This window comes from Homalodisca vitripennis, chromosome 1, assembly GCF_021130785.1.
Source record: "Homalodisca vitripennis isolate AUS2020 chromosome 1, UT_GWSS_2.1, whole genome shotgun sequence".
NCBI classification, from domain to species: domain Eukaryota; kingdom Metazoa; phylum Arthropoda; class Insecta; order Hemiptera; family Cicadellidae; genus Homalodisca; species Homalodisca vitripennis.
Genome location: NC_060207.1, coordinates 17,048,512 through 17,060,872, shown reverse-complemented (window position 1 = coordinate 17,060,872; position 12,361 = coordinate 17,048,512). Strand labels below are relative to the sequence as shown.

The window sequence follows — 12,361 nt, the reverse complement described above, 5'->3', positions numbered from 1 at the left end:
ATAGCCTTGCTCTTGTACACATTAAGGTCTAACATGTATAAACATTTATAAGTACTATAATTTCACATAATATACAGGGATTACCAATAACTCAAATTGCCTTATTATTTATAACAAAAATCTCTGATAACAAGTACTGCATCAAAATGCAACTGCCCCATACAGCAAACTCAAAACCCTCCCGAAACAAACATTAAAAGTGCTCATCGTTACTACACAATTTGTCTGTTACTCAATGTTCAACTAAAAAAATAAAAATAAAATAAGTATATAACCTGAACAGTGTTTTTTTATGGACAAGATTGGATGTATTGAAGAAAATTAATACAAACAATAATTTATTAAAAAAAAACTTATTTTTACTTAAACTTACAGTACTTTTAACTAATATGCCTTTTCATAACTTATAAATCTCCAATTCAGGAACAACCATGTGTTATAAAATTGTAGGAAAAAATGTTTGTTGTGATTGATAATAATTAATACTAGTAACCTTAAGCTGTAGATGTAACAGGACTAAATTGAAAAAGTTTTTAATAACAAAGCAACTAGTGGACTTGTGTGATAATGGTGATTTTTAAATTGAGAAAGGCATTATTTTCTACCAAGTAAGGCATTAATTATTACTATCTAATGTGGTACACACAAATTTATATAGAAAAAAAATAATACAACAAAAAAATGGTTGATGTTAGAAAAAAAAAACATTACAGTAACAAGGAGGATTACTCAGAGTAAGGCAGCACATACAAAACTACTTCATTGGACTTTTAAGGATTTATTCTAGTCAAAAACTATACAAAATTAATCTTTGAATGAAGATAGCTGTACAGATTCAGGTTAATCTACTAATCTAGAAGACACACAAACTAAATCAGGTACAAGTTACTAGTTGATAGGAAGATCAGCAGACTAAACTTGAAAACTATCTTCTAGGGTCTATTGTTCTAGTACTAGAATGTTCTCTACTGGTTGAGAATTGTAAATCGTAAATTTCTGGCTCAAATCAATTACGCGAGAACGGACTATTGTAGAATAGTGAACTAAACGGTTCTCCACAAAACCAACCCTTGAGAACAGTTTAAAATATTTTCATTAATTTTTAAGTACGGTGCAGGGTACTTAACACAGGTCTGGGGTTCAACTCTCGATTTTTTCAAATGCATCCATGCTTAATAATTATGTACCATCATTTTGAAGACTTTTTTGTAAGCAACAAAAAAAAAGGTTATAACAAATCTTTCATTTTAAATAGTGGCTCAAAAACCTATAAAATGTAAAACTTTATGTATTACACTATAATATTTAAATGAAAATAAAAATGTCATACAATTTTGTAAGAGAAACAAGTTTTGTATTTAGACATTAATTCTACAATTCATAATTTTACAGGGCAAAGATGTGGCATTGTTTCTGTATACTTCATTTTGTCTTTATTATTTTTCCTATAATTTGTGGGGTCCCTACCAATGTTGCCACTTGTCCAGGAGCCGTATATATCACTAATTGCATATGTGAGTTATTGGAGTAACTCAGATTGTGTGTGTTATCCCAGTGAATGTGTGTTAGCTTTCAGAGCAAGTTCATCTCTTGTGCGTCTGTTATAGGTAAACTTGATTGACAGATTTAGTTTATCTCACAGAATTATTGTTGGGGTGGTAGGAGTCCATTAATGTCAAGGTTTTTGCAGTACCAGGACATAAGAGAGAACACTCTCTGCTTTGTCTTCCCTTTTTCTAAGGTGTCACTGACTGAGGTGGTGTCTGTACCATGAGATCTCTATAGGAGGTAGCTCTGATTCTCCATCTCTGTCAACCTGTTACCTTAATATAGGTTTAAATACAGTGGTAGGTTTCCCTATCTTCTAGCCAGTGTACAAAACAATTAAAACAATGAAATGTGTGCCTGAAGATCACAGACTTACTTGTTGTTTGATCGTTTGCATTGACTTATCTGTTGATTTAATTAACACTGGAAATATTTTTGGGGAGAAATTTGTCCTAAATCCTTTACAGAGTACATACAACATAGCGTTTAAAGCATTTAGTCCAGTTGTGCTCCAACACCAACCATCTTGTAGACTTACAGTTCATTTCGCTTTCTCATGTATTAAAAGTATATAGTTAAATTGCAAAACTTATTTCATCTCTTCACTTTAACCTAAATGTACTAAATCCCTAAATTCTGTAAACAAAAGTAAAACATAACATCGTTGAATTCTAAATTTAATTGATTGATGTGCACTGAAAACTAATTGATTAACTTCTCTCTTTACTTACATGTTGCATGTATTCTTCGCCCATGGGCTGTGGATGGTACTCCACTCCCCCATTTTGTCTAATTGTTACTTGTCTTATGGTGGTACATATTAAGACATTTTAATTATATTTTAGATTATTTAGTGGACTCATCTGTGAAATAAGTAACACTTTCTACAGCAATGTCTTCAGGGAGATATTTTTCAAATTATCGCTGGAGTATTGTGTTGGTGATTGCTTAGTGTTTTACTAGTCCTACAATAGCATGTAGGAGTGACATGCTTAATACCACAGAATTTCAAAAGTAGCGGAAAACTGCCAAAGGTATGACCTCACATGTTAATAGAAAAATGTAGCATTGACACTTTTTACCAAACAAGGGGTTAAAGGTTAAATCCCAAAAAATAAAAAAATTATCATTGAAATAAATTAGTTTAGGTATTTGCCCACAGCAAAAGACATAATATTTTACTAAGTAAGTTATATAGAACTTTAGTTAAAAGTAAAAGAAACAAAACTTTACCTCGACTTATTATTGTCACAAGTAACATTTCCAGCCAATTCCAGGATTTCTACTGAAAGGTATTCCAGCACGGCCTCTAAGTACACCCCAGAACCAACACTAATCCTATCAGCATATTTTCCTTTCTTAAGTTGCCGAATGAATCTCGCTATTACTATTATTTTAAATAGGCCTATTTATATTCCATAAGATTATAGTTAACAATAACAATAATTACAGTGAAAAAACTGGTTAAATTTAAAAAGTATCTCATTGAGTTTTAAAATGGTCTTTGGCTTACTTAAATATGGTTTTCTCCTAGCTTGCATATGAGTAAAACTGTCAATTACTTCAACAAAATTTAAGACTTTTTGTTATGTCAGATTCAGTACAATGCAGTGCCGCTAGAGCAGAAAAATGTAAATATTGTAATGAATGTAAATATTTGAAGACTGCTTCTTGGTAAACAATTAATTTTTAAACCTGCCATTGCCGGTCCAAACCGCTCATGAGAAATGGTCAAATATATAAAAACAACAGTTAATGCGGTTTCGTTGCAATACCACCCTGGGCGATTACAGATTTGGCGGCATGCACATTTCGACGAGTAGACAGACGCTGACGAAGTGAATTAATTAACAATATCTGTTCAATGGAACCAGTGCTATTTTTTTTTTTTTAGTATTGAAAAAGGTTTAAAAAATTACACACCAAAGTTAATGACTTTAAGAATCCCATAACGTGACCAATGCCACATTTTTTTAATTGTCCAGTCAAGACTAAAAGTTAAGATGGTAGTTTGATAACAGCTTTGATTTGTATAATTAATCGGATAACAAGTTTCCGAGATAAGAAATTAAAAAAATTGAATTTTGGTTGAAAATGCCAAAACCTCTTTCCCGTTGTAATTGAAATAGAAAGTAGAAATAATTATGTACATATATTAGTTGCTTTATATATCTAAACCCAAAAATAAACAAGCTAAATATTAATGTAACTCTAGTTATTGTAGCTGTACTAGTTAGTTAATGGTTCAAACTGGTAGTATGTTCAAACTGGTATCTATTGATACTTTTAGATCCGAGAGAAGTAGAGCAGTAGGCAGAGGCGGCGGATTCCCTCTGTCGATATACAAAATCCTATATCTTGTACTATATTTATCTATCTTTTTGGATTGTGCCTGAAGATCTCCGCTTTGCATAAAGTACTCATGGAACAAAAACGCTCATTGTTACTGATCTAACGGCTATTCGGGGAATCAGTTGAATCTAGAAAACAGTACTTTCGCCAGAACTTACATATTGAAATTTACTTGGAGATGCCTCAAATAAAACGCAACAGAAAAAATCGGAATAATTTAGATCCATTTTAGATCATTTAGATCGAACTGGGTCGATAAATATAGGCTGGTGAAATCTTTAACACAGAATCCTCTACTTTCAGATGATTAGATCACCACCATCCATTCTGCAAGTTTAGGCCAGGAGCTCGATTGTGATAATTACAACATCGATTAACGGTGAACATTAACAGAAGACAAGCGAACTAGACGATATAAATAGTAGTAAAACTATGTCGATGAATAAAATAGTTTTAGAAGATTTTAACTCTTGCCTAAAGTATTATAATGAAATCTAGTAAAACATTATCAGGCAAGCTAGAAACTGCAATATATTATTAATCTTTGTATATTATGTATATTTTAAAACATTATAGACAACAAGACTAAACATGTTGGTATTATTGAAGTTATCCTAATCCTTATGATGTCGTAAATGCGAAAGTGTCTTTGTTTGTTTGGTTTGCTTTCACGTGTAAACTGTTTAAAAAACGATTATACCGAAATTTTAAATGGACATTCTTACGGTTCCTGGGATGAATATATTCTTATTTTGAAAATCCCTCTGGGATACGCCTCACTATTCTTTAAATTAGCGAAAAATCCCATCTTGGTCTCTAAAGTTGTGGAATTTTAATTAAAAGAGCCTGTCAAATGTAATAAACTGTTTTATATAAAACTGTAATATGACAGCACAATTATATATTTAAATAATGTAACCACTATTTTCAATTTGTTTACTTTTATAGTGTGTAAATTCTCTAGGGAGCAACCATTCGTTTTCATATACCGTTTATATATTTCAGCGATTAGGTAAGTTAAGTACTCTACCTTAGAAATGTCCTTAAACATAAGAAGGTCAGAATTTGACTGCGAAGACAGTCGGCAAGAGCTATGCAAGAAGAAAGTTCGATGGACTGTTTTTTTTTTATTTAATGTACCAATTCCAACTCTTACTGTTCTAAAATATTACAAATATTTTTTCAGTTTGTAAAGAAACAAACACGTAAATAGTCTCATTTTTAATGTATTTTTGACTGTAAATCTTTAGCAACTATTAAGTATTATATATAAAATACACAGTTACTACCTAATTTCATAGTTGAACGGTATAAATTCAGTACCCAAAATTAATTTGAACATTAGACTGTTGCAAGATTACGTAGCTAATCCTAAAAACTTTCAACCCATTGTGATTTTGGAGCAAATTTGAACGATTATCACCGTGATCATGTAGTTAGTGGAATTGGAAGTGAGTATACCAAACGGAAGTTATTGTCGGAGGCTAACCGGGTAGGGTACGATAAGCGGACCCGGTTTTTTATATCAAAATTGGCAAACGATATTACGTAATAATAACCATCGATACTAATTAATTATTTTTAACAATTAACTTAATTTATATCAACAGCTGTTGACACACTTTCAAATATTACATGTAATCGTATTATAATTTTATATATATACTAGCTGTTTCCCGCGGCTTCGCACGCTTTTCGTAAGTTTTGCCCGCGTATGAGCATTTCTGGTTGAAGTAAATTATATTTCCAACCCCGATGTAGATTTTACCTTGATGTCACGATCAAGAAAATATGTCAAAAATGTATTGTACATGCATAATGTATTTTATTACAAAGTGGTCTACCACTCAACCTTTAAGTTCAACCAAAAATTTAGTTTAGACAATTATACATCATAACTTAGCGCCTTCAAATAGTGTTTCACTGTTTAATATACGTATCTATCTCGTAATTGCAGGTTATAATGTGCAGGCGCTTTGAAAACTTTTCTTCATTTTATTCGTTTATATTCACGACATAAGCGAATAATTCAGATAATAACTATCCTATCTTCTAAGTTAGACTAAATTACGGATATATGTGAAATTTGATTGAAATTGGTTCAGTCGTTTTGGAGTTTATTGGCAACATACATCGTGACTCAAGATTTTTATATATATAAGATATATATATATAATAATCGTATATAACAATAATAATTATTATTACACATACACGAAATAATATATAATTACGTGTGTAATTATAAACAATTCAATAATTATGACATAAACCACATGAATTGTGGCTCATAACTATTTATGAGTTTTCCTGTTTGATCGATCTCGTTCTGGTTCGTTTATTATTTATGTAATTTCTTAATTATGTATGAGTTTTCCTATATTCCTATATACTCATATTTTAATTTAAAACATATGATTGTTATTTAGGACTACAGATACTTTTTTATCAATTGATAGTGTAGGGCTCGAGATGCAGATATTAGGTATCGATGATTATATTCTTCTATATAAAAAACCGAGTCCGCACTCCCCTGGGAAATTTAATACGTAAAATGGTTATTTTATAGTACTTTTGAACTAATAAAAGGAGAGAAAAGTGGAGGGCCAGAGTGTATAAAGTTTGCATTAAAATCACTTTACCACCAATCACCGGACAATTAAAATTTGTCTGCAGCAGTTGAGACGGCAGAGCCTGATGGGTACAGCAAACTTCCAGCTGGGCGGGAGAGTATAGCGGATGGCAGCGCGACCGATTGCAGGCGCTAGGACTGAGTCCAGTGGCTACACATCGACAGCGACTACTACTTCACATCAGTTGCAGTCAGCACGCTCAGCAGCAGACTCCCCAGCGATACCAACAAAGTTCAATGTTATTGTTGTGGGTCAAGTGGCCAAGTTAATAAAGAGTGTCGTTTTTGTGGATGTGTATGTCATCATTGTGGCAAGAAAAACCACATAGCTGAAAAAAAACCACCATAGGGGTGGCGCACCCAGAAGTCTTCTGTGGGGGGTGTGCGGTTCACGTTGAGTCGGGGTATGGAAACATCCCCAGACCAGTAGGGGGGCCGAGGGCACTCCCCTGGGAAATTTAATACCTTAAATGGTTATTTTATAGTACTTTTGAACTAATAAAAGGAGAGAAAAGTGGAGGGCCAGAGTGTATAAAGTTTGCAGTAAAACCACTTTACCACCAATCACCAGTAAGCTTATACATCGACAATTAAAATTTTCTGCAACAATTTCACTTTATATGAAGTTTGTTTAAGGGGGGTCGAGAGGGAAAAATAAAAAAAATACTTTTTTAAATTTTGATTGCATATTAATATAAATTTCATGACCTTTAATTTAAGACCAAATTTATACAATTCTGAAGAGTAGTTTTTTTTATTAATTAATTTGTGAAGTACTGCAACCACAATCCAGACCATTTTTTAAGTTGCATTCTTCAACGCTGCACCTTTATATAGTACTCATTTTAAATAGTACAAAATTAATATTCTGGTTTGATTGGTTGGTATACCTGTTTGTCATGTGTTATTGCTTTCAGCTTCTCATTATTGTTTACATGTGTTACTGTTTTCTCCTCTTGTTTACAGTGTGTTGATATTGAAGTGAAAACAGGTTATGTAGGTACCGGTATAAACTTTGACAATTGGTAACTTTGATACTTATAATCTATAATAATAGTTTATAAGTATGCCTAGATTTGTGAATAGAGTGTTCAAGAAACGTAAAAATATGGGGAAACCCAAAATAGTTATAGTTCAACATGATGAAGCTGGTGATAGTGGTCCTAGGCCTACTCCTGGAACTAGTTACACTCCCAAGGAAAGTACATCGAGTAAGAAAATAAGTGAGAACCTATCAGAATACACATTTTATAAGTGTGATTCTAAATGTTTCAATATTGTACAGTTGCAAACAATTGAAAATTTAATCAATAAAGTTTTTGTTTGTGCACAGTGCGGTGGATCAATGTCTCTTGTCGCTGGGAAACGCTTAGGCCTGAGTGTAAACATTGAACTTACATGTAATGTTTGTGGTGTAAGTGTATGTGAAACTAACAGTAAAATACTTAAAACAGGTAAGGCTGAGATAAATGTAAGATTGACATAGTCATTTCGCTGCATTGGCCTTGGAGAGCAAGCTGCAAAATTATTTTGCGGAATGATGAACTTGCCTTGCCCTACTGAATTCAAGCCCTTCAATAAAATGCTATGTAATGTAATCAAAGAGGTAAGTTTAGCTATCATGAAAAAAAGCTGCTAATGATGCTATAGATTTAAAAAACCAAGAAAATGAATCTCCAGAACCTGTTGAGCGCAATCTGACTGTCGCGTTTGATGGATCTTGGCAAAAGCGTGGCCACACTTCGCAGAATGGTGTGATCACAGGCATAAGCATCACTACAGGGAAAGTTATTGACGTTGGAGTTCTGAGCAAGTCCTGTAGATGCAAAAAAAGATTAGAAAATCAACATGACCAAAATTGTACTGCAAATTATTCAGGCTCGAGTGGGGGCATGGAGGTGGCTGGCGTGCGAAATATTGTCTTGCGCTCTGAACAAATGCATAACATACGCTACAATGAATACCTTGGAGATGGCGAGACAGCAGCTTTTGCCACTATTGCACAGCTGAAACCTTATGACCCAGACTACCAAATTGAAAAACTAGAATGTGTGGGTCATGTCCAGAAACGAATGGGAACTCGCCTCGGAACAATGAAATCAAAAAAAGGAAAGGAGAAGCTTTCTGACGGTAAAACAATTGGAGGACGTGGAAGGCTCAGTGACTCAGGAATTCAACAAATAACTACATACTATGGGCTTGCTATTAGACGAAATGTCAGTAGTTTGGTTAGTATGAAACAAGCAGTGTGGGTGTTGTATTTCCATTATTTAGTTTCAACGGATGGACATCCAGCGCATGGACTATGCCCTAAAGGACCGGAGACCTGGTGCAAATTCCAAATGGCACAGGAGAAAAAGGTAATCTCATAATGACCACTTTCATCTACCTCAGGTTATTATGGAGGTAATCAAACCTATTTTCAAGGACCTCTCTAACCCTGATCTGTTGAGACGATGCTTACATGGGGGTACTCAAAACCCAAGCGAGTCTCTCAACAATATGATATGGGCTCGGGTACCAAAACGTACATATGTCGTGCTCTCTACTTTGGAACTTGGAGTTCATGAAGCAGTAGAATGCTTCAATGAGGGTAATATTGTAAGGTGTGAAGTGTTTGACAAACTAGGGATTGTTCCTGGAGATAATTGTGTAAAAACCCTTCAAAATTTAGACAATATGCAGATCGAGAAAGGTAATAAAGCTGTTGATGAAATAGAGAAAAAGTGCAGGAAGAAGCTAGCTCTGGCTAAAAGGAGATTAGAAGACCAATATAAGGCTGCAGAAGACCCTGACAATCCATCTTATGGGGCTGGAATGCACTAAAAGGTAGGATGATTGTAAGTGTAACCTTTATCTTTGGTTTCCCGAAAGTTAGTTTTTTTCCCACTAAAGGAACATTTTCTCAGTACTTGTAAAAGATAAATTGATGATATTTTTTTTATTTTGTAGGTGGTGATGATGTTCAAGACTTAACACAGGCTTTTGAAGATATTTTAATTTTAATATTTTTATGTTTTGATTAATGTTAAAAAAAATTATTTTAGGGTATTTTTTTAAATTGTAAAAATGTTATTTTTTGAATAATTTAAAAATTCCTGTGTCAAAAGTTGTAAAATGGTATACAAAATAATATAAAAAAAGAACTGTACCATGTTATCTGTATATTATAAAAATAAATGTTCCTTAAAAATCAGCAAATTAACATTGCTAAGATACGGCTTCCTGACCCCCCTTAAGGGCAATCTGTTATAATCTCATTTAACCTAGTGTTAACTTTGTCATATATCGGTACCAGTTATTTTAAAACTACGGTTGCCAGGAAAGCTTAACTGGTAATGATCTCTTTAATTAACTCTTATACCCCAAATGTTAGTCTTTATGCTTTTAGAATATATAAATATATATGATATCTTAAATATGTTTGAAATTATACTTTTTAGTGGTTACTATTGTGTAAATTCAGGTATATCATACAAAGGCAATTTAAAAAAGATATGTGGTGAAAATTAAGCACTTTTTGGAAAAAAACTGTAGTTTGAAGTAAGTTTTAAAGTTTTTGGGAAATCAAGCCAAAAGAGGAAATATTGTGTTTATTCAGACAACATCATCAATTCCAGGCCTATAAAGCCCTTATTATTCTTCTAGTGTTCCAGCTTCCTCTTCTTAGATCTTGTTGCTACTGTGGCATTTTTTTATCATCTCATCAGCTTTTTTTATAGGTTTTTATTTGCCGCATTTAATCAAACGCTTTTAGCCCACAGTTTGCACCAGCCTCACCAAGGAGGTCTTGCAACAAATTTGCCCTACCTAAGTAACCTGAACTTTAAATTATTAATAGAATCCTGCAGATCTCTGTAGGTAGGCTAGATTTTATTCATAACTGCCAAAGGGAGTCAAGAGCAGTAATCCATAAAATATGGAGAAAAACTCAATATTTCAAAAGTTGTATTAGTGTAAGAATAAACATTGAAAACCAACCTTGTACCATATAACGTTGTAAAATTTAATTGATTGGCTCAGCAAATTTAAATATACGTGTTTTTTACATCAAACTATTCATAGACAAAAATATAAAATGATTTTTTTAATGACGTCAGAGTCTCCTTAACTAAAACAAAATGTAATCATAACATTGACAAAATATTAAACGAAATAGTTAAGTTTAAATCACAAATCAAGACCAAAGCTAAATCTACTCTTGGATCACAAACTAATAGAGCTCCAATAACAGGAATTATATTAAAGTTAGCTTGTTTATTTATGCATTTTAACGTGTGAAACTGTTTACTAACAATAAATTCATTATATATCAATGACAAGGAGAAAAACACCGGTTTCGGCACTTTTCAACCAAACTGCAACTTGGAACATTCATGACTCGGAAACTTGTGATTCGATAATGATTAAATGTTTATACAAGATACATCCAAGAGTACTGTAATCGAGTATGTAATGTTTTAGAATCTTAGAATAGTGTGGGAATAAGGTTGTTATCAAAATACCATCTTAACTTTTACATTCTTGACTGGGTGGTCCTCAAAATTCGTCATTGGTCACGTAATGGAGTTCTTGGTCATTGAGCATTTAATTTTGTAAACCAATATTAAAAATGTTACAATTTTTAACACGGATTAAATTGAGCACGTTTTGTTAATTTACCGCAACCGGCAACTGCTCGTTTTAACGCGCAAATCGTAACACTGCCCAGAGCGGTGTTGCCTCGTAGTAAAAACAAATGACAACAAACTAACACAGTTCAGAACTGCTCAGAGCTTGGCAACACACTCACTACTGTGACAAATGATCATATCGGGACTACTCCAAAAGGTACTTTGTACCGGGTACTCGTCGTCTTAAGACTACAAGTCATCGCAAACCGAAAGTACCCGGCACAGGTTACTTTTACAATACAGATACTTTACACGTGACTACTTCAAATGTATATAATTTCTCATGAAGTGACTCAACAAAATTATTTCTTCTTTCTCTGTCTTCAGGAAGGGTATATTGAAGGATTGTTACTATTACATTAAACATATTTTACTCAAACCAAAATCGATTGTACCGACACGATTTACTACAGAGCAATGATCACTGGCGTTGACAACGGGAACCTGCAACGGCTGCTGCTGCTCTGCATTTGCACCTTGAGTCTGCTGCTGCTGTAGTTGCTGTGCTTGCAGACGCAATTCTTCGATCTGCTGTTGGAGTTATTCGTTCTCTTGGCGGATGACACTGAACCAAATCTGTTCACCATTCTCAGCATGTTGGTAGGAGGTGAACCTTGATAACCGTAGGGGGAAATACACTTCTCAGGTTATAAAAATTATATGAGTGCACTTCTAGTCGGGGTCACCAATATAGGAAAAACGTTTGTGTTGATTCCTATTGAATAATGAAACTTGTTATATATAGGTTAACGAGACGTGTTTATTAAATACAACTGATAGACGGATAGGCAATTCCCAAGAAGCGCCTAAATCGGAAGTCAGAGATATCATAAAATTCAAAGTTACCATAGGTCAGGGATTCATAGGGGCTAAGAAAATGTGTCCCCGCTTGTGAAAGGTTGTAGAGACTTGAAGCTTAGAGAAGCATAAATAGGCGATGGATTTCTAGAGGCTGAGAATTCCAAAGGTTTTCTGAAACTAAACACTTCTAAGGGCATGAAGCTTCAAGAAGTCGAGAGATTAGTCGGGAAAATGTCATACCTCAAAGACATACAAATCTGGAATCCCCAGAACCCTAGAGATCCCAGGGCTAGAGACTATAAGCTCTCACTCCATATAGTGACCCTATCTAACGTCATAAGACTATTGCCCTAGG

At 33.7% G+C, this 12,361-nt stretch overlaps 1 long non-coding RNA gene across 1 annotated transcript; it reads left to right on the top strand.

Moving 5' to 3' along the window:
• The first annotated feature begins 487 nt into the window (after positions 1-487).
• On the top strand, positions 488-6,824 carry LOC124364622. Its single transcript, XR_006922672.1, has 2 exons — positions 488-608; positions 6,577-6,824. It is a non-coding gene; the product is annotated as an uncharacterized LOC124364622 (long non-coding RNA).
• The last annotated feature ends 5,537 nt before the right edge of the window (positions 6,825-12,361 follow it).